This window comes from Schistocerca americana, chromosome 3, assembly GCF_021461395.2.
Source record: "Schistocerca americana isolate TAMUIC-IGC-003095 chromosome 3, iqSchAmer2.1, whole genome shotgun sequence".
Lineage (NCBI taxonomy): Eukaryota > Metazoa > Arthropoda > Insecta > Orthoptera > Acrididae > Schistocerca > Schistocerca americana.
Window position 1 is genome coordinate 673,741,582 of NC_060121.1, and position 21,268 is coordinate 673,762,849.

Here is a 21,268-nt window from a genome sequence, read left to right on the forward strand (position 1 = left end):
CCTGGCAGATTAAAACAGTGTGCCGGACCGAGGCTCGAACTTGGGATCATTCCCTTGGTAGAGCACCTGCCCGCGAAAGGCAAAGGTCCCGAGTTCGACTCTCGATGCGGCACACAGTTTTAACCTTCCAGGAAGTTTCATGTCAGCGGACCCTTGGCTGCAGAGTGATAATCTTACACTTGTAATTACGTTTGAATTGTGTTACGTAATCTATAGACCGATTAGTGACCTAAAACTGCTCACAGTATACGCTTTGTTATATCCGCGCTGTCCAGGGAATTTTCATTCATCAGTCAATGATTCTGTATGTGATGACAATCTTTGGAAACGTTGCAAATAGATTGGTACTTTGCAATACTCCACAAGAAGGCAACATAGCTATGAAGCTTCAACGTAGGTGTTACTTTAATACGTATACACTCTAAATTTTATTCCTAAGTAGGCGATCTAACGTGAAAAGTAATGATATATGTGCTAAACACATGAAGGTTGCTTACTGTAGTCTGAAAGTATGCTACAGATTTCTTATTGTGAACAAAACTGTTATATATCTTGTCATAATAATGATCTGTATTATTGAAACTTCCTGGCAGATTAAAACTGTGTACCGGACCGAGACTCGAACTCGGGATCTGCCTTTCGCGGGCAAGTGCTCTACCAACTGAGCTACCCAAGCACGACTCACGCCCCGTCGTCACAGCTTTACCTCTGCCAGTACCTCGTCTCCTACCTTTCTGGATCTGTCTTATTATTCATCAGAATATATTTCGAGTAGAAAACACATGTGTTGAGGCTGTTGTAACCTAGTTGTTCTACTCCAGTAAGAAACAAGCCAACGGCCTCCCCGCAGTGGTAATACCGGTTCCCGTCTGATCATCGAAGTTAAGCGCTGTCGGTCTGGGCTAGCACATGGATGGGTGGCCGTCCGGTCTGCCGAGCGCTGCTGGAAAACGGAGTGCACTCAGCCCTTTTGAGGAAAACTGAGGAGTTACTTGACTAATAAAATGATGTTACGTAACTCAATGGTCGAAGGTTACCCGCGAAGCAGCCATAGCACTATAACTGATCTAGTATATAATGTCGGAAACGTTGTGGGGCTGGTCACAGATGATGCAGTTGTCCATAAGAAGATACCAATGCCGTAAGACTACAGAAAATTGCAGAAATACCAGCAGAGGATTAATGAGTGACTCGGGGACTGGGAATTGAAGCTGGCTCCAAGTAAACATAACATTCTGCACATAAATATGCGAAGAGATCCACTATGCTCTACTACAAATATTGATGGCAAATGACTAGAATCAGTAACAGCAATAAAATATCTGCAAGTAACTATTCTGCGCGACCTAAAGTGGCACGACCACATGGAAGAGAACATTGGGAACGTAGATTCCAGGATCAGAGGCACGGAAGGAATCTTATAGGAATGTAATCCATCGACAAAACATATTTGACTTTTTTTAGATTTGCTCGTGAGTATTGGCCCTTAACGGAGATGTTAAACATACTTCCGTGGTAAATGTTGCATAACAGACATTGTGCATCATAGAGAGCTTCACTGCTGAGAAAAATCCGAGAGATTACGTTGACGGAAATATGAGGTAACATAATAGTTCCTCCCACATACTTCTCGTTAAATGACAGCAACGACATAATTCGAAGAATTGGAGGTAATTTGACGGTTTAACGACAATCGTACTTTCCACAAACCATTTCCAAATGGAACATAGATAGTGGATAAAGGATAAACGTAGCAGATGATCCGTCTTTGGAATGAAATGGAGGAAACAGATTGGTTTCTAAAATAACGTTTTTATGCTAACGCTCATAATTTTCTTTTTAAATACTGATTAAATAGAAATAGTATATGCAAAATATTTTTGAAAATACGTTGGCGTCTCCCTATTTCTTTGAAGAAGAAGCGCTCTCGCTGTAGTGAGTAGATTCTGGGAAGAATTTTGCGAAATATTACTTCCTCCCAAATACGACTCATGAAATGAACACAACCATAAAATGCGAGAAAATGGAGCTAACACTGATATTTACTGGAAACTGTTCTTTCAATGCGTCTTCCGCGAAATGTACAGGAATGGGATTTAATTGATTGATGTACTCTCCATCGCACATTGTAATGTGGCATGAAGGTGTTAAAGTAATGTACGGTTCCTCATTATGGCCCTAGATGGGCCAAGTGGGCTCAATTGACAACTTTGCCAATCTCGGCCAGTGGCATCATCAGATATAATGTGGATGGGCATGTGTGCAGCACATAGCTCTCCCAGGTGCTGTCAGGTTTTTTGACCTTGTGATCGCTACTAATCAGTCGAGTTTCCCCTCAGTTGGCCTCACGAGATTGAGCACACCCTGCACTGCTCCTCTCACAAATGAAATGTCCCTGGTAGTTCCGGAAATCGAAACTGTGTCAACAATATGGCAGTCAGCCATGGAGGTGGGCACATGATGGTGTTACGCATTTGATTTTCACTACAGACTTCTTACTGTCAATAGAATCGTCGGGAAAGCTTTATGGAGCATGGAATGGAAAAAAAATCTATGTATGCCACATGATGGTTTGATCAGACCTTGGACTTGTCCTAGCGGCTCTAACACGTAGTTTGCAAACCAGCCAGATTTTTCTCCATCTCGGGAACGGAACGTAAGTAATGGGTTTGTTTAAGAAATAGCTTAATTTAATACCTACAATAATCAAATAACGATTTTCGTTTTAGATACCGTGTGCGTTTTGGTCAGTAGGTGCATCCTTCACTAATGTCTACAAGTAGGTTTGTGGATACTTTTGATCAGAAACTGTATGCACGATGAAGATCACACTGTCCACTTCAAGCTGCTGAGGGCGAAGTAAGTCGGCATACGTGCGCGAACAGAATAAGTATTGTAATTAGATGTGTTTTTTAAGGGATATACATTATTCACAAACTGTCAGTCTTCGTTCAGATTAAGCCTGCTCCTGCTGTGTGATGGTTAAAAAATGTATATATGCCCATGGTGCGGTGTCGGGCACTTAATGAGTATTTATGTATGTGTGCTACTGTTGCATGGTAGACACCCGAAGTTGGTGCTGGGCAGAAGGCTATCAATCAGTGGCATCAACCCTCTCTGTCACGCCACTGCGTCAAGTGGTGACACTGGTTTGTTGAGTTCGCTCATTGTTGTTGTGAAGTTTATGACAGGCATACCTTAATTGGTCCATTCCTTCCTACTGCACTAGTTGGTACAGCACTACCTTGTAAATAAAGACTAAATAAGAGGTAACTGCTAAACAAAGGAGTATACGATGTCACTATCTTTTGTCTATGTACCTCCACGGCGTAATTTAGGGACTTCTTGGCCTGCAGCTTCGTAATAGTGCTACAGAGATCACTCCAAAACCTCCCCTGGTACTGATAATGCCACTCATGCAGCACCGTTAACAAAGCCAAAAAGTTATAATTGGGCAGTAACTGTTTTAACAAGCACTTTTTTTTATTTTGTGCCGTTTTAGAGGAGGTTACATGCTCACAGTAGTATCATAGAGACAGACTCATCTTAGGCAACCATGTTATTGTGATATCATACTGTTCAGAAATTATACGAGGGGTGTTCAATAAGTACTGCAACACATTTTTTTCTGAAAGCGGGTTGTTTTTTTCAGTATTCGAATACACCATGTTATTCCCCGCTCTTTTGGTTACAAAACCCTATTTTTAAACATGATGTCCGATCAACGTGATTACCTTACGCCACCTTACTGGGACGGCCGGTATGCGTGCATGGTACCTTTCTACTGGTCGATGTCGGAGCCAACGTCTTGCTGCATGGATTACCTTCCCGTCATTCATGTACTGCTTCCCGCGGAGCACATCCTTCATTGGGCCAAATATACGAAGTCGGATGGTGCGAGATGGGGAAGAACAGTCCAGTGCACTTTCGCGAGCTCCTCTTTGGAGCAGACTGGTGTAAGGCCTTGTCGTGGAGAAGGAGAAGTTCGTTTGCATTTTTGTGGCGAGTTACGGGCTGAATTCGTTTATTCAGTTCCCTGAGGGTAGCACAACAGACTTCATAGTTGATCGTGGTACCGTGAGGGACAAAATCAAACAGAATAACCCTCTCAGAGTCCCAGAAGACAGTAGCCTTGTCTTTACCCGCTGAGACTGCGGCATTGAACATTTCTTTCGGAGGAGAAGTGGTGTGGACCGACTCTATGGACTGCAGTTTTGTTTCCTGTTCGAGGTGACGAACCCATGTTTCATGCCCTGTAGCGATGTTCCACAAAAATTGTCACTGTCAGCTTTGGAACTCGCAAGCAATTCCACACAGACGATCCTTCGTTGCTCTTTGCTGTCTTCTGTTAAGTGGCGAGGTAAGCAATGAGCGTCGTCTGGTAGACGAGTGGGTCAGTGCTACCAACAAAGACGTCCAGCTGTGCTGCGCGGTATTTGATAGTGATGTGTAGATCACTTCGAATTAGCTTGGATACATGTTAGAACATTGCAGGAGTCACAGCTGTGTCCGGCCGGCTGACAATCGAGAGATCGGACAGGTTTGCACGACCTTGTTGCAATGACGACGGGCGCCTCTCCCAACGACTCACCGAGCTTTTGCTCACTGTCAGTCCTACGTGGACATCCTGCAAGTACTTTTGAATATCTACTCAGTGGCAGCTCTCTGCTTGGAACGTACCTTCATTATAGAAGCCATTTTGAAGATTACGTATACGCCACCACCTGTCAGAACTTCATGAATCTATAGAATCTCAAACGGAAATATTCACACAACAGGTTTCGTAGTTTTCCAAGTTAAACAGGATGAGAAAAAGATGTGTTGTATTACTTATTCGACGTTCCTCGTATCTCTGTCCAAGCACGCAAAACTGAAGGGTACATATGCATAGAATACTGAGAGTTAAACACCCATAAGCTGGCAATGTACGAGGGCAGTTCAATAAGTAATGCAACACATTTTTTTTCTCGGCCAATTTTGGTTGAAAAAACCGAAAATTTCTTGTGGAATATTTTCAAACATTCCCGCTTCGTCTCGTATAGTTTCATTGACTTCCGACAGGTGGCAGCGCTGTACGGAGCTGTTAAAATGGCGTCTGTAACGGATGTGCGTTGCAAACAATGGGCAGTGATCGAGTTTCTTTTGGCGGAAAACCAGGGTATCTCAGATATTCATAGGCGCTTGCAGAATGTCTACGGTGATCTGGCAGTGGACAAAAGCGCGGTGAGTCGTTGGGCAAAGCGTGTGTCATCATCGCCGCAAGGTCAAGCAAGACTGTCTGATCTCCCGCGTGCGGGCCGGCCCTGCACAGCTGTGACTCCTGCAATGGCGGAGCGTGCGAACACACTCGTGCGAGATGATCGACGGATCACCATCAAACAACTCAGTGCTCAACTTGACATCTCTGTTGGTAGTGCTGTCACAATTGTTCACCAGTTGGTATATTCAAAGGTTTGTTCCCGCTGGGTCCCTCGTTGTCTAACCGGACACCGTAAAGAGGAAAGGAGAACCATCTGTGCGGAATTGCTTGCTCGTCATGTGGCTGAGGGTGACAATTTCTTGTCAAAGATTGTTACAGGCGATGAAACATGGGTTCATCACTTCGAACCTGAAACAAAACGGCAATCAATGGAGTGGCGCCACACCCACACCCACTCCCCTACCAAGAAAAAGTTTAAAGCCATACCCTCAGCCGGTAAAGTCATGGTTACAGTCTTCTGGGACGCTGAAGGGGTTATTCTGTTCGATGTCCTTCCCCATGGTCAAACGATCAACTCTGAAGTGTATTGTGCTACTCTTCAGAAATTGAAGAAACGACTTCAGCGTGTTCGTAGGCACAAAAATCTGAACGAACTTCTCCTTCTTCATGACAATGCAAGACCTCACACAAGTCTTCGCACCCGAGAGGAGCTCAGAAAACTTCAGTGGACTGTTCTTCCTCATGCACCCTACAGCCCCGATCTCGCACCGTCGGATTTCCATATGTTTGGCCCAATGAAGGACGCAATCCGTGGGAGGCACTACGCGAATGATGAAGAAGTTATTGATGCAGTACGACGTTGGCTCCGACATCGACCAGTGGAATGGTACCATGCAGGCATACAGGCCCTCATTTCAAGGTGGCGTAAGGCCGTAGCATTGAATGGAGATTACGTTGAAAAAAAGTGTTGTGTAGCTAAAAGATTGGGGAATAACCTGGTGTATTTCAATGCTGAATAAAACAACCCCTGTTTCAGAAAAAAAAATGTGTTGCAGTACTTATTGAACTGCCCTCGTATGTTGCATCTTGTCTCTCTATGGCCCTCTGCGATGGGATATGACAAATCTAAATTTTTTGCTAAATATGATAAAATGAATTTTGGTTTAAAGTTAGATATATAAAATATTCCCATTCTGCGCGAAGGAAAATCTCAGTTTCCCGTATTCGCAGCTGACAATTCAAACGATAATATCATTGTGCAGCTAGTTTGAATGACATACCAGCAAAAGAAGAACGTATTGAAATTTTAATGCCATCATGTGGGCTCATGCAATTATAATGAAGGATGAGAACATGTCGACTGCTAGATATTTTTTTTGCGGAATATCTCTAGCGAGATTACTCCCCACCTGGCAGATTCGATGTAAATTATCTCTCAGAAATGACGTGGACAAGTGGCTATTGCTACTCCCGTGCGTGCCTCCCTCTGGAGCAACGGCAATCACAGTTGGTTGGAATTACTTTCCGCAACACGGCTTATATTCGGATCGTGATTCCAGTTCGGTCAGGCAGAATATCAGTCGTTTCTCAGACACTGTTGATTGCCATCCTCAAATTGACAATTACCAAGCTGGCGATCGCTTCCATGGATACTCATTCTTTCATCAAAGGTTCGATGGTACTGCGGGATATGAGAAATACTGTTTTTTTTCAGCTCTATTCCTCTACTTAAAAAGTGGACGAGGGAATTCATTACCCCTCAATTTGAATTATTGAAAAATATATACACTGAAAAGTATCTGAAACGAGAGCCGCTTTTTTATTTTTATTTTTGAAGCATAGGTCGTATAATACACTTCGTAACGCCATGGTCAGGAAACTGAAGACGTAAACGTAATCCATGTTTGGTATCGCAACATTGCTTTGAATGACAGTGGAACTGAACAGCTAACCGCCAGTAATATTTGGACAAATTCTACAGGACGTAACTTGTTATTTCAAAATTCACATTGTAGGTCTTCTTATGCAACGTAAAATTCTCTTTTCCTGAAATGCCTTGCCAGCAGCGCTACGAAACTCCCCTCCGAAATTTGGTTTATACAGATGTGAGTCGCCGAAATGTCTATTAGTGGTAATCATTTAAAGCTAATTCTAGAAAGGTAACTCCTGGGATAAATGATATTAAAAAAAATTATCTCTTAAAAATTTTCTGCAATGTGGGAAGAGATGGTAGTGTACAGCTTCCGGTTGTACTGTCCTGAGCTGTTTTACAATATGTTTCCACTTTATTTTGAGAAATTAATCGATCTTTCAGATCCAGATATATTACTCGTAATGTTCTACAGTAATAAGATACACAGTGGCATCTGGTCTCATTTGTCGCCCAACACCTGTGACACTTCATATTTTTCTGAAACAACAAAAACGTAAATTGTCATATTTATGTTCCGATAAAAATTGCCACTAGGTTTTTGTGGTCGTCAGTCAAATTTCGACTGAGTAACAACAAAAGCATAATATTCAATCAATCCGACACCTCCCCCCCCCCTCACACACACACGCACACTCACATGCTCACGCACACACACAAGAAAACATTTACAACAAAGACATACACTCTGAAACGTTTTATCGAAAAGGAACACACTATTACAAGTGCTGGATCTCAAACTACCCGCTCTGATCCTTGACGAAGAGAATGAAAAGTACAAAAATGTTGCACCATCGCTGTGTATAGCTAATGGTTCATTGTAGGACTGGTGGTCGACACTGAGAAAAACAAATGCTCTTTCGGCATGCACAGTTAAAGGTCTGTATATGTTAAGCAAGTCAAGCCTACTTCGTTACACAGGAACATACCGTGGAAGACGCTGCAAGCCGTAAGACGCTGTAAGGAAGGGCACACCCGATTAACCAGCAGACTCCACAAGTCGGGATTAATGATTGGAAAGAGGGAATGGTTACTTTTGTATACATAATCTATAAATGCCCTGTACATTAATGATTGTTAATAATTGTTTCACTTCTTTCGAGGATGATGCGGCAGTGACCATAAGTACATCGGCATCGAATTGACAAGTCACGTGTAAACTGAGATAGCTAACGACGAAAACGTTTTCTACGAGTATTGTAGCACTTTTATGAACTGTATTTATTGTGAAAACTTACCGCGAGATTACCATATTCTACTCTGGCACGATCACTATAGAAAAGAATACAATATTCACAGCGCTGGAAGATAACCAGAATAGAACGAACGTTCCAATACAGCTACGAATGGAAATATATAATTTTTCGGAACATTCAGTGAACTAGGTATCTTCGTCTTTTGGGAGAATTCATTTCCAGCTACACAACCAACTTACAAATGGCTGCGCTAATACGAATTTATACACACTTTGAATATCACATATATTAAAGAGGATAGTGCGGCTTCTCTGTTATTTGTAGGGGTGGAATTCATGTGTGTTTCACGCTACCGTTACACAGCGCTCAAAGAAAAATTTAATTACGACGCAGGTGAAACGTCCAACAGCAAGGGCCTAATACACAAAATATATGAACATTTGCAACAGGGAGGTCATAAAAAATAAAAAATAAAGAACTGCTCTACACGACAATTTCACCATTTAGAATTCATCGGTTAGTTCATGGTGGACAGACAATCGATTTTGAAAATTTAGCAGCGGCATAAACTATGGGCTCTCAGATACAAGAATATCGACAGGAGTTCGCTGCAGGGCTGCAACTTAAGGAAATGTGGCCGGCAGCAACAAAGGCTAGCATTTTGTGCATCATAGTTTGAGATAAGGATAGGTAACCCTAGCATTTCATTCCACGGAACTATAGAAGGCGATTTTTGGTAGCATCCACAAGCTAGCCCATACAAGTGCTAAAGCGAGTGTGAAATTTCATACGTACCGGTCTGTGTGACCATCAACTAAAAACGATTGCTGTAAGTGGGATTGCTGTAAGGGGGCGAAAAGATGCATAGCATGCCAGAAATGCAGAGTCAGCTGACATGTTCACAGACCAGTGGGAGAATTCCCACCAGCTATGGAATGTGCTGTTTGAGACTTTTCCGACGTAATAACTGCTTCATTGGTCCACGGGCATTGCCTTGTGTAATGTTGTGGTAGGTGCCCAATACTTCAATGCGACAGCTGCGTACCATCTTTACGTGGTTAATGATGTGTTGCTGCAGTGGCTCGATTTGTCGATTCGCTACAAAAGCGCAGGCGCTAAGGGGTGGAACTGTAACATCATCCTAGACGAATGATAGAGGACGGCGACATCCGTGCCGGAGAAAGGGCTACGGTCTTAGCGTGCACGAAGCGGAAAAGGTGCGGGCGGCCTCTGATCGCCTATCTGTGTTGTCTCGGATTCATTCGTTTGCGGCAGATGATGCCGTAGTACCACCAGCGCTGGTTCCCGTGTTTTGAAGAGCTCAAATCCCGTGCCTCTGTCCGCAGCCCGTGGTCGTGCAGTAGCGTTCTCGTTTCCCACGACCGGGTTCCCGGGTTCGATTCCCGGCGGGGTCAGGGATTTTATCTGCCTCGTGATGACTGGGTGTCGTGTGATGTCCTTAGGTTAGTTAGGTTTAAGTAGTTCTAAGTTCTAGGGGACTGATGACCATAGATGGTAAGTCCCATAGTGCTCAGAGCCAATTGAACCGTGCCTCTATGAACCAGATCGTTAATAACAGGTATTACAATTGCTTCTTTGCTGATGGAATCCCAGTATGTGGAATCGAACGAAGGGATCTTTGTCTCCATAGTTCATACTGTGTCTCGTGTCAAGACAGTATTAAGCCACAGCAGACATTTCTGGCTGGCCCAGTCTGGTGTGACGTCTCTCGTCAGTGCATACATATACAACAGTGTTACACGTCTGGCCAGTATCAGATTTCCCATGCTGGTACGGGGTTTTACATATCCCTGGTCTCCTTAGACCTAGGTTGTCTTCAACAGAACCCAGAATAGTTTGCACTCGCTCTGGAGAGCGGAAGACCCATTTAATTTGATGTTCCTTGAACATCCTGTCAGTTTCAAAGAATATACCACCAACATAGGGTAGAAAAACTATCGTAGAAAAACTATCTTCGTAGGGTTCTGCGATTCTTCTTGCTGTTATTGAGCTGTAATGCAGGCAGGTTGAAATGCACTACGGATCTGTTTCTCAGAGTACCCGTTTTGTACAAACACAGAGCTAATACGGCTAAGATTGCTAAGCTCAGCTGATAAGCTATCTCCATTTTAGATAATTGTAGCCCTATGAACGAGACTCCGTAATACACCACTGCGTTGAGATAGGTAAAGGCAAATCGTCGTTTCTACGTAAAGGTCAGTGTGAGTTGATTTACGAAACACACTGCGACGGAAGGTACAGATTTCTTTTCTTCAGACGAAGACGTCTAACAACGGGAGGTCTCCATTTTCCTCCACTTCCAACATGAAATAAATGCTCGGATGGAGGGAGTTAAGTGATCTACAATTGCAGGAAGCGTAGCTGCTCCATGTGGCTAAACCAGAAAGGTGTCGTCGACATATCTCTTGAAACATTTAGGTTTCAACACCACTGACTGAAGTACATTTTCCTCAAAGTCTTTCATAAAATGGTTAGCTACTATGATCGACAAAGGGCTACACATAGCAACGCGGTGTGTCTGCTGAAAAATATAATTCATTAAATAATAAGTAAGCCGATGTAGGTACACTTTTGAATAGATGTAAGATGCCTCCTTGAACTTAGTTCCTGTATGTTGTAATGAATCCGCTGGAGGTACTCGTGTGAACAAAGAGACCATATCTAAATTCACCAATACTTCAGGTGGTTCGCGACACAAAGTCTTCATACTTTGTACAAAATCTTCTGAGTTTCGTATGTGATGTTCACACTATCCTAACGAAGGGCTCAGAAGATCTTTTGATACGTACTGTGTTGGGACTCCTTTATTGCTCACAATTGGGACGAAGCCGAACCCCTTCCTTATGGATCTTAGGCAGCCCAAAGAATCGTGGTGGAACTGGCGCATGTACTCTTACACTCTTTTTAAGATGTTCAGGAAAGTGACTGGATGTGGAAAGAGCGGATATTTTCCGTTGTACTGCATCAGTTATATCCTTGTGGAGACGACGATTTGCTGAACCCTGCAGTAAATCCTTCATCTTGCTGAAGTACAGCGCTACAGGCAAAAGAACGGTAGCATTTCCGTTGTCAGTAGGTAAAGTCACTATTTCTGTGACTTTTCTTACCGAACTGAGTCCGAAATAACACAGACTGGGATCGAAGTCCACACACTGAAAGTGGGCGCCAAAACTCTGCCCGCGAGCGCGCTGGGTTGCGAATAGCGGCCGCACTTTAGCTGGATCGCTCACGCGAAGACCGTGGCCCCATTCTCCGACAGGGGGACTATGGATGTCACCGTGCACTGTGCTTTGCTTAAGCAGCTATGGAATGGTAATGGGCGGAAGGAGCTCCGCTGGCAGACGTATTGGCGGAGACAGTGGTGCGGATGTCTTTGTCGACGTGGGTTGCATGGTTCGGCTGCCCGTTGCATCTGAGGACAGACCAAAGCTGTCAGTTTGAATTGGCGTTTTTTTGGAGCTGGCTAAACTATGCAGATTCCAGCACCACCACATGATTGTTTATCACGTGGTAAGTAATGTTATTAGTGAGCGTTGGCACAGGCCATTGAAAACCGCATTTGGAGATCTGAACTTCGGCATTTCCATGAGCACCACCTGCAAACCGATGTAGAAGAGTTTATGTCAGAATGGTTCATGGGAAGGCCTTGCACGTGGGCTGGTTTTCTTGCATCGTTGCCGGCCGGAGTGGCCGTGCGGTTCTAGGCGCTGCAGTCTGGAACCGAGCGACTGCTACGGCCGCAGGTTCGAATCCTGCCTCGGGCATGGATGTGTGTGATGTCTTTAGGTTAATTAGGTTTAATTAGTTCTAAGTTCTAGGCGACTGATGACCTCAGAAGTTAAGTCGCATGGTGCTCAGAGCCATTTGAACCATTTTTCTTGCATCGTCAACTTAGTCAGAAACAGCAACTAGCGTACACCGTTAGGCAGGTGTTTGCATATAAGGCCGAGCTCTGCCCTGCCCCGACCTCACGTCACGATGAAGGCAGCCCATTCATACACATGAAATTTTGAATTAGTTTGTGATCATTTACGTGGGTACGGATGGAGTCAGCGTGAATGGACGCAGTGTGACCACCACTGCAATTGCCTTAATCGATGCAGATGGAGTGAAATGGAAAACGACAAACCGTTTCCTTGGACCCGGTGAAACCTGGGCACATGCAAACGCCAGGCACGAAAATAGAGCTTAGACGACAGATAGAAATAGCACCTGCATCGTAGGAAGAAGGAACAACACAGGAAGGAAATTTTCCACTCACCAGGCTGCCCGGGAGGTGAAGCCATGGACACATTCAAGGCGTTCTAGAGCAAGACCACACATAATATACAAATACTCATATGTCCCTGGATCTCCACTCTATTGGAGGGGGGGAGTGGGTGGGTGAGCTGTGTGGGAACCGCCACCAACAGGCTGAAATCCACGTTGTGAAAATTTATATCTATTCTCTGAGAAAGACCCAGTTGACAGTGCCTTATTCCTTGGATTTTGTTATTGTTCTTTGCCTGTTGCATGTTACGCTTCTTTTGACGGTTCATGCATAAGATTGGTAATACAGGTTACAGCAATTCTGTCGCGTTGTAATTATTTGTATATATGAGTAGTCAGGATGCATATAAGCCGGCCGCTGTGGTCGAGCCGTTCTAGGCGCTTCAGTCTGGAAGCGTGCTGCTGCTATCGTCCCAGGTACGAATCCTGCCTCGGGCGTGGATGTGTGTCATGTGCTTAGGTTAGTTAGGTTTAAGTAGCTCTATGGCTAGGGGACTGGTGACCATAGATGTTAAGTCCCATAGTGCTTAGAACCATTTGAACCATTTGGCAGATATAAATAAAACAAATATGTTTGTTCCAAGAAGTAAAGATTGTGCTTCGTTCTCGTAATATTCTTGACATTAAACAGAATTCATTAAATTCAGATCTCAACACTCCTCTATATTCATCAAATTTGTATTGTAACTCAGCTTTAAATTTTTTATAATTATCATTCATTTTGTCACTAAACTCAGTTAGAGTTTTGTTATGAGAGTTTACTTTGTCACATAATTTATCAGTCTAAGAGACTGATCTGTCAATTAATTGTATGTTTCTAGAATCTAAAGGTCACAGAATCTGTTATAGATTTTCATGAACATGCTGAAGCAATATGGAACCTCATCTATTTTGGCGACAGACAACTATAAAATAAAAGTCTTGAAACTTATCTTAAGCATACTTCTGCTACAATGAAATAGTGCAGCTCTCGTGAAGGTAGACAGTTGGCAGGATCGTGTGTGCTGCCGACGGACATCCACAATACTGAGGCTGCAACTACTCCCCATCAGTTGTGGTGCAGACAGGATAGGCATTGTGTGGCTTCCCGTACGGGGGATTGAGTGCGATGCTGGCGTTAACCACCGCCAACTCTGATGAGCGCCCTGCGCCCTCCTGGTAGGCTCTATACCCAACACAGCACAAAGTATTTCTTACTGCCGTCAAAAAGCGAGCGAGCTAATATGCTCACATCTTGCTCTGAGACCTCGCCAGACGCTGCAACCATGCTCACCTCGAAGTTATAGTAACCATAATTCAGACTTCTTACTGGAAAAATGATACCGCGCAGGCCACCCCAAGTTCGCCAAATACTGCAGAAGGTGCCATGAGAGACTAACTGAGCTACACACCCACGTGGAGTGATAGCTCAAAGAATAGTTCATTTCTGACCTGGGTGAAACTGCACTCCATGTAATAAATTAAAAATCCACGGAGTCACTCACATACTTGCAAATTAATAACAATAGCGACGAAATACTTTAAACAAATGTAACTACGGGAATGAATGGTCAGGCACCGTATCGCGTAATAAATTCGTAACTAATCTTGGAATAATTCTGATAATACGAACATTCAGCTCCGTTAAATGATCTGGCATGGTGCAATATGTATCTTTACGTAAATCCGGTAGCTATAGGAAACTAAAACCGATGACGAAGTAAGTGTTCCTGAGTTCCACTCAAGAACAACTGCCAAGATGAGAAACATAGTAGTAGATATCCTCGGTGTAAAAAGCAGCTTAAATCACTTAACAAAGTCAAGGCCTCCGGTTTAGATCGTGTACTAGACAGGTTCCTCTTAGAGTATGCTGATACAATAGCTCCATATTTAGCAATTATACACAACCGATCGTTCACAGAACGACCCTTGACTTAGGACTGAAAAATTGGTCAAGTCACACCAATACCCAAAATGGGAAATATGAGTAATCTGCTGAATTACAGGCCCTTATCAATAACGTCGATTTGCAGTAGGATTCTGGAACGTACACCGTGTTCGAACATTATGAATTACCTCGAAAGAACGATTTGTTGACGCATAGTCAGCACGGATTCACAAAATATCGTTCTTGTGAAACGTAACTAGCTCTTTATACTAAAGAAATAATGAGTGCTATCGACATGGGATGTCAAATTGATTCCATATTTTTAGATTTGGTTTTAGACACCGTTCCTCACAAGTGTGTTCTGGCCAAACTGCGTGCCTATGGAATATCGCCTCAGTAGTGCGGATGGAATCGTGATTTCCTGTCGCAAAGGTCACAGTTCATAGTAATAGACGGAAAGTCATCGGATAAAATAGAAGTAATATTCGACGTTCCCCAAGAATGTGTTATAGGCCCTCTGTTGTACCTGATCTATATTAACGACATAGGAGACAATCTGAGATGCTCTCTTAGATTGCTTGCAGATGATGCCGTCATTCACCCTCTTGTACAGCCATCAGGCGACTAAAACGAATTGCAAAAAGGTTCAGATAAGATATCTGTATGGTATGAAAAGTGGCAATTGACCTTGAATAAAGAAGAGCGTGAAGTTATTCACACGAGTACTAAAAGAAATCCGCTAAATTTCGAATGCGCGATAAGTCACAGAAATCTGAAGGCTATAAATTCAACTAAATACTTAGGGATTACAACTACAAATAATCTAAATTGGAACGATCACATAGATGATGTTCTGGGTAGAGCAAACAAAAGACTGCGATTCATTGGTAGAACACTTAGAAGCTGCAACAGGTCTACTAAAGAGACTTCTTACACCACCCTTGTCCGCCCTATTATGGAGTGATGCTGTGCAGTGCGGGATCCGCTTCAGGTGGGACTGACGGATGACATTGAAAAAGTACAAAGAAGGGCAGCTCGTTTTATGTAATCTCGAAACAGGGGAGATAGTACCACAGACATGATACGTGAATTGGAATGGTAATAATTAACACAAAGGCGTTTCTCGTTGCGACGGTATATCCTCATGAAATTTCCATCACCAGTTTTCTGCTCCGTTTGCGAAAACATTCTATTGGCACCCACCTACATAGGGCGAATGGTCATCACGATAAGGTAAAAGAAATCAGGGCTCGCACAGAAAATTTTAAGTGTTCGTTTTTCCCGCGCGCCGTTCGAGAGCGGAACGGTAGAGAGACAGCTTGAAGGTGGTTCATTGGACTCTCTGCCAGGCACTTCATTGTGAATAGTAGAGTAATCACGTAGATGTAGATTAACGGGGTTTATTTAATTTTTCAATAGATGCTGTTATCCTCCGGACGCCCATGTCACTTGCCATGTTGTTTACCTGGTGCCACTGCGTACATTTCTACTTTATACCACACATACTGAAATTACTAAGATATTTACGTGAAAACTCAGTTCAAGATTTAACCCTCACTTGTAGCTTAATTCTGTCGTTCAGCATCAGCTTTCCAAATCGTCTTAACCTTATTGGTTATCAGAAATAGAAAAGGCGTATGGACAGCCAATATAAATTAAAATGTAATACTCTCGAGGACACGGGCATTTTATCAACAAATGAGGTGACAGGTCATTCATTATTGTAGGAGAATATGTAAACAAATTCAGACCAACTGAAACACACATGACACAGTAAAGCATCAACAAACAGTGAACCCAACGCTGCCAGCGGCGCAGGCTTGTATTCTTACATGCAAACGATCAAAACAAAGCCGAAAGGCATCCTGCGAGAGATTGTTCAGAGAGACTTGCACCTTTTGTTGGAATTCGGTAACACACCTTGGAGGCTCTGGAGAGCGTGTAACATCCCCATGTCACATAAGTTTGTCCATAGCTAATATGGCACTTGTTGTTGAATCACATCATTGTTATATCTTAACATCAAGGACTTAATTGTTTTGCAGGAAGTTTACCTCTTGTGCATATCTTATTATTTATGGCAATTCAGTTTTTCTAATGTTTTGGAAAAATGCGAAAACAATTTCGTACCCACTCTCTTATTCTTCTTGCTTCTGCCTCCACACGAGAAAATTCTATGTAAGTTGTTGCAATTTGTGGTGAAGTAATAATGATATCTTTAAAATATTTTATGTTTTATTTAGGTGGACTGTGCCTACAACCATACTCCTCTAATCAAAAGATTTTTATCTACTTTTCAGCCCATTAAATTAGCTTGAGTGATCGGTCTGGTGAAGCCACAGTCGCGAGCCGTAAGTGTCCTCCCGTTTCTCAATTACAACATACATCATTCGAGCCTGCAATCCATAATTTTAACAAAGTTCGACCATCATTGAGTTTTTGCATTATGTGTAACAGTTAGATTGTCTGACGTGACCAGTCTTACTGTTTTCTAACTATGTCCTCTGGCTACGACAGTATCAACGACCCGGAAAGAAAAGGTATGTTATAACATGAAAAATAAACTTGTGTCGTTTCACTCAGTTCTTCAATAAAACATTTTCATGTCAGCTAAGTGACACATCTCTTCTTTTTCAAGAATTTAACTTTCAAACGATTAACCAGTAAAGGACATACATTCCCAAAGGGGTATACATTATAGTGTCCACTATAACTAGACTATTATTTGTTTTACATTTGGTATGAACATTTATTGCCACTATATTGTTACAGTTTTCTGTGTCTGCTTCATGTATGATGAAAACAACGACCAATGGACAAATACTGTTGTAAAACTAATGAGGGACATAAATGAGAAAAGATACTGAAGTTAGGAAGAATTACACGTTATTCACAAATAGAGACAACATTTTGAAAAAAACTAAGGACAGCAATTTACATTATGATTTAACACGAAAGGCCAGGACAACATTGTTTATTCCCATTGGCCTATGGACGCTGTAGATTGTGCCCAACTAATTTAATTATTTACTGTCAAATTTTATTCAGAATTTCCTTATTTTAAAATTTTGATAGTAGTTAGTTTTAATAATAGTATAGTTGGCTGCCTTTACATCGAGTGGAGCTTCATGTGTTAGTACTCGGCTGTTTCAGAAAATTGATGTTGGGTTCCTGGAAAGATCATTTTGAATAATATTACTATCCGAAAATTGTTTTCATATTAAAATTACGTAAGTTTACGCACGTAAATACTGCCACCCTGAGTTATGGTAAAAATATGAAACTCAATCGAAATGGTCACTCAAAGCATTGACGTAGTATAACGCATTGCCAGAGGTAGCTAACTCCTCGACGGTGTGGCCATGGAACGCATTGACGTTCCATTGCACGAAATGGCGTGAAACATTGAAAGTAAAGATATTAATCCAACCCTACATCTGCTCTTTTTAGTGCTTTGTATCATACCAAATTTTTAACTACTCTCATTCAAACTGTCAAGTAAATACAATGAAATACCATCTACATTGATGAGATTATCACCTAATGCATCTAATTTATCATTGTAACAAAGCGCTACGTTATCTGAGGTAAATGATATGGAAATGAAGCAACAAGAAATGTTGTCCAAATTGACAAATTTGTCATAAAAAAATGGTTCAAATGGCTCTGAGCACTATAGTACTTAACTTCCGAGGTCATCAGTCCCCTAGAACTTAGATCTACTTAAACCTAACCAACCGAAGGACATCACGCACATCCATGCCCTAGGCAGGATTTGAACCTGCGACCGTAGCGGTGGCGCGGTTCCAGACTGTAGCGCCTAGAACCCCTCGGCCACTCCGGCCGGCAATTTGTCATCACAACAGGGTGCCTTGATAACCGAAATTTCGGAACTCAAAACTGAATAATCTGAAAGCTAGGGAGATAAAACAATTATCTGACGAACAAACTCATACAAGAGAATCTATGATTAAACTGAATGAGAAAGAGACCGTTTCACAGCTCAACAGGAAATTAATATAAAAGATCAATTTGATTCACAGAGAGACGTTTTCTCCAAAGTACTTCACAGTGGATCCCAAGTAAAGACAAGTAAAGACATACAAATAACTTCTGAAGTAACTGCTGTTGTACAACAATCTGTTAGTGAAGGCGCTGTCTCAGTGAGACACCTTAGAAGAATCGGTTAAGACGGAATTAATTCAGATTAAAACTACACTGAGGAAAGATTTACCGCAATGGTGCGACTGTGTAGCTAAACAGATCCATAATTTCCAGCAAGAGTTACCTGTGGTCAACCAAGTAGAACAGATTATATCCATTTCTGATACGAGGGAAAGTAGTCACTATAACAGTCACACGCAATGTGACAGGAAGTACAGAAGTCTAGTAGTCATGCAGACTTGTCACCAAACCACACACACTATAGAAGGGAGTGGGCCAGTTCCTTCATCACCCTCTGTTTTACTTGAAGAGACATTATTAAAACACAGACAGTATTACGTTTTTACGCGTGACGAGGAAGATATACATCCTGTAATATTCATAAAGTCATTTAAACGAGTATTACCGAAGTCTTAGATACACTAACGAAAAATATGATGGGGAAATTACTATTTGGGCCAAGGAAATTGCTGAAAAGTGTCTGACTTGCGAAAAATTTAAAATAACAATCCTATCATAGGCCTGGCGACCCTATATAGGAGAGACTCTGGAAGGAAGTTTGATTTTATCCATACTGGATGAGAGGTCGTAGTTGTGAATGTCAATGTTAAGAAATATTTCGGCTCAACCACTTCTTTATATTGTTTTACACCATCTACATTGATTAGATTATTACCTAATGCATCTAATTTATCGTTATAACAAAGCGCTACGTCATCTAAGGAAAATGATATGGAACAGAGGAACAGAGGGTGGTGAAGGAACTGGCCCACTCCATTCTATAGTGTATGTGGTTTTGTGATAAGTCTGCATGACTACTAGACTTCTGTACTTCCTGTCATAATGTGTATGACTGCCATAGTGACTACTTTCCATCGTATCAGAAGTGTATATAACCTGTACTACTTGCTTGACCACAGGTAACTCTTGCTGGAAATTATCGATTTGCTTAGTTACACACTATAAACAAGTGGTTGAGCCGATATTTTTTCTAACACTGCAAGCAAGTGTTAAACCTGGGGCCATTTAACAGTATGCAAGGAAATATACAGAAATATTTTGAAAAGTATTTGAATAAGACTAGTACTGGGACAAAATCCAATTTCCACATGTACATGTTTCGAATATTGAAAGCATAACACCCTCTGTAAGTAAGAGAATATTCAGTTCATATATCAGAAAGCGCTCTAGAAAATTTCTTGTCATTCTAGACTCCAAGATGTGTATGGTTTCTAAGACAAATAAAACACCTTCAAAAACAATCGTGAAGTGGGTCAGTCCGTTTCGTCGTTATCACCGGTTTACAGAGCCAGTGGGTCAAAACACTGTCATGTTAAGTGTGTAACGAAGCCTATGAAACCTCCAATGAAAATTGTTCACCCTGTTGACCAATGTCCGCAGAATTTAGATAAGAGCAGGAGAGAATATACCAACCCTTTTACTATCATAACAGTGCAGGTCAATGTAAAGACTATGACAAAGCAGTCAATGGAAAGCACAGTGACTTGAATGTAAACAGTACTCACAAGCAAGGTGGTCCAATGCATATCTGTGCTGTTGACACGAGCAAGGAACATAAAATAAAAAAGGTATGCCAGGTTGGCTTAGTGCGCTCTCATTGGGCAGCGACTTGTTACGTCACCCGGCAGCCAGACGGCAGCAGTCTCCGTTTGTAGAATATGAGAGATTGCAAAATAACTGTTTTCACGTCTCTTCTCTTCTCATATAACTTAAAGTTTCGCGCTCACAGGGTTGAACACACTTCATGTTAATATTATATAGAACGTTTCCGGAAGAAATGCGTTAAATATTAGTAGCAATGATGATATATCGCCAAGCAAAACTAATGGCCGATGTTCGTATCCGCATTCATGCTCGTGTTTTAGGCATCTGACTGCGGTAAATGTTTTACAGTTGGGTACTGCCTATTTTACACAAGTTTTTGAAAATAAAAAGACAGTAATCATCGAACTTACCTTACAAAGCTGATGCAGAAGCTACGTCGAAGATGCCCTTGGCGACGCTGACAAGAGCCGATTCTTCCTTGCCGAATTCCGTTTCATTGCATCAATTTTGGCTCTTTTGTTTAAATGTCTAATCCGTATAAAAGTTCTTGTTCTGACATATAACTGAACTATTTTCCTATTAAGTTCGGGAAATTTCGCACTTATATGCTAAGGTTGCCATCACTCTATTACAATGAGAAATATTTGATTCATGAAAAACAGCAAATATAATTTCTAACTCACGTATTTTAGCAAACCAGTCAGTAGAGGGAGAAATGAGGCGCCCTTTTGAAATAATAATAATCCAGTCTTGCTTCAGACTTAATTCTGTATCAACAACACACTGCCCTGCTGTATTTCCCAAAGAACTGTCAACGTTTTTGCACTTGAATGCTATATATCCTGCTAGATATTTTAAAGCATCATCATTCACGTCTTCACTGGTACACACTGAACCACTGAGCTCGAAATCTAAGAGCAAGTTTTCGTCATCTGCAGCGACGTCAAATGATTTATCAGTTACCCTTATACATAATTCACTCGAGAGAAAACGTGCAAAATCATCCTCAGTTTCATCAGCTGGTGTCGGGTTGTTTTCAGAAGCAGAATTCTCGT